Source organism: Halichoerus grypus, chromosome 11, assembly GCF_964656455.1.
Source record: "Halichoerus grypus chromosome 11, mHalGry1.hap1.1, whole genome shotgun sequence".
Classification (NCBI taxonomy): domain Eukaryota; kingdom Metazoa; phylum Chordata; class Mammalia; order Carnivora; family Phocidae; genus Halichoerus; species Halichoerus grypus.
This window is the reverse complement of record NC_135722.1, coordinates 61,003,401-61,006,332: the sequence shown is the minus strand read 5'-3', so window position 1 is coordinate 61,006,332 and position 2,932 is coordinate 61,003,401. Positions and strand designations below refer to the sequence as shown.

General features: G+C 44.8%; 1 pseudogene; it reads left to right on the top strand.

Annotated features, from left to right (window-relative positions):
• The first annotated feature begins 1,026 nt into the window (after window positions 1-1,026).
• Window positions 1,027-1,961, top strand: LOC118549947 (olfactory receptor 3A1-like; annotated as a pseudogene).
• The last annotated feature ends 971 nt before the right edge of the window (window positions 1,962-2,932 follow it).

Sequence of the window (2,932 nt, the reverse complement as noted above, 5' to 3'; positions counted from 1 at the left end):
GTCAGAGACCCATGGTTAGCTCTGACTTGATGTTAATAAGTATAATCTTGAATATGTCTCCTAACATTTCTTGGTTTGATTTCTTGCCCTAAGATGGAACTAGATGCTTTTTATGGGCTCCTCCATTTTTGACATTCTCTGACTTTATGACTATGTTAAAAAAAATGCATTAAATTGTTGATTTTAGTGGTGTCACATAGGGAAAGTTAGCACTTTAAAAATAGTATTAACTAATGTGAGAGGCAGCTATGATCTAGTAGAATAACCTATGAAATTACAATTTTGAGATACAATTTTTTAATTTGGATTCTGCTACTCTAACTGCTTGTGTGAAAAGAACATAGGACTTGGAGTTGGAAAGATAAGATTCTAATCCCAGCTCTGACACTTACCAGCTTGACCTTGATGAATTCATTTCTTATCCTCAGTTCCTCATTTCTAGAGTGGAGATGGTAATGTTTGTCTTTATCAAATTGAAGGGGTATTATATGAATAGTGTAAGATGAATTTTTTGAAAGCATTTTGTAGAAGTGAAAATTACTATACTGATTTAAGGTATCAGTATTGATTAAAAGGAACAAAGCAGGAGAAATAATAAAGCCTTTCAGGATGTTTTTGAGAAATGGTTTAAGTCCCCAAACCTTGACAAGGTTGTCTTTTCTCTCATATTGGGAAAGGACTATTGAGAAATGCCAGTTTCTCCTAATTATAAAAAGACTTGCTGTTCTACATAGTTCAAATGGAAAATAAAAATCTTTAGAATGTTTGGAGAAGGAGAGTGAAAATGGCGGCCTCCCAATCTCCGCCCCGGAGGAGCCGAGAACTCGGGGCCCCACTCCTCAGTGAGCCCCCAGGGAAAAGCCGTCAGTCACTCCCGTCTCCCCGGTCTCTGGCCGCACTCCGTGCTCACCCGGCCTGTGACTGCGCGTTTCTATCTCTGGCACCCGACCCCGTGTGGAGTCTCCAAACCCAGCAGATCTCTGCAGTGCGCTCCCGCGCCGCTCCTCCGGGGGGAGGAAGGGACCCATGGGCGCAGAATCCAGGACCAATGGAACAGCTGTTACTGAGTTCATCCTGCTGGGCTTGGTGGAGACACCAGGGCTACGACCAGTTGTCTTTGTAGTCTTCCTCTTTGCCTACCTGGTCACAGTCGAGGCAACCTCAGCATCCTGGCTGCCATCTTGGTGGAGCCCAAACTCCACACCCCCATGTACTTCTTCCTGGGGAACCTATCAATGCTGGATGTTGGGTACATCCCTGTCACTGTTCCCTTGATGTTGGCTCATCTCCTGTCCCACAAGCGTACAATTCCCTATGGAGCCTGCCTCACACAGCTTTTCTTCTTTCATCAGTTGGCTAGTGTGGACTGCTTCCTGCTGACAGCCATGACCTATGACTGATTCCTGGCCACCTGCCAGCCCCTTACCTACAGCACCTGAATGAGCCAGATAGTCCAGAGGATATTGGTGGCTGTGTCCTGGGCTTTAGCCTTCACCAATGCACTGACCCACACAGTAGCCATAGCCACACTCAACTTCTGTGGTCCCAATGTGATCAATCACTTCTATTGTGACCTCCCACAGCTCTTCCAGCTCTCCTGCTCCAGCACCCAGCTCAACGAGCTGCTGCTCTTTGGTCTGGGTATCCTCATGGCAGGTGCACCTGTGATTCTCATTGTCACCTCCTACATCCATGTGGCAGCTGCAGTTCTATGAATCCACTCTGCTGAGGGCAGAAAGAAAGCTTTCTCTACATGTGGCCCCCACCTCACCATGGTGGGCATATTCTATGGGACAGGTGTCTTCAGCTACATGAGGCTGGGCTCAGTGGAGGCCTCAGACAAGGACAAAGGGATTGGCATCCTCAACACTGTCATCAGCCCTATGCTGAACCCACTCATCTACAGCCTCCGGAACCATGACTTGCAGGGGGCTCTGTGGCAGGTGCTCACAGGAAAGTGAGCCCTTGTATGAGGAGTGTATCAGAAGGGTAGAACCACAGCAAGTGTTTCCTAGATCCTTGAGCAAAATGACTTTTGTTAGGAAGTAAGACTTCTTGTTCTCCAAGGAGGCTCTACCTGATAATGTGTGTGCAGTTTCTGTAGACCAGAATCCTTGGCTAGTTGCCTTTTGGTCCTAGCTACCCTTTCCACTCCAGATGGAAGTGGAACCCAGGAAGCTCTGTATCCTGGGAGACTCATGGTCCTACAGACAGAACCTTTTGTTTATTTTCTGCTGAAGTCCCTAAAAATACTCCAGCAAAGATTCTCTCCAAACTGGAATATGGAAAGTCACAGCTTGGTACCAAGTATTAGTATATCCCCCTGTCTGGCTTCCCCTGAAACAGCTCCCCCAACTTGCTTTGACACAAGCATCCCACACAAGATTCTAGACCTAGTACAGTATAATTTGAGACATTGAGTACTCCATCTACATTGCAAGATTCTAGGGTATTTATCAGTGAAGAGTTTATACTTCCTTTGGGACTTCTCATTTTTTTTCTAAAATGGAAATATCATTCATTAATTTAAATTTCCCATTAGAAATTATGTTTATAAAAATGAAAACAAAACAAAATTTTACCAGTGGAAAATGAAAGTCAAATCTTCACCCTCTGTATCCAAGCCCTTCATAATTCATTTTCCAGAAGAAACCACTATTAAGAATTTGGTGCTTCCCCTCCTACAGTGTTGGTGGGAATGCAAGCTGGTGCAGCCACTCTGGAAAACAGTATGGAGGTTCTTCAAAAAGTTGAAAATAGAGCTACCATATGATCCAGCAATTGCACTACTGGACATTTACCCCAAAGATACAAATGTAGGGATCCAAAGGGGTACGTGCACCCTGATGTTTATAGCAGCAATGTCCACAATAGCCAAACTGTGGAAAGAGCCAAGATGTCCATTGACAGATGAATGGATAAAGAAGATGTG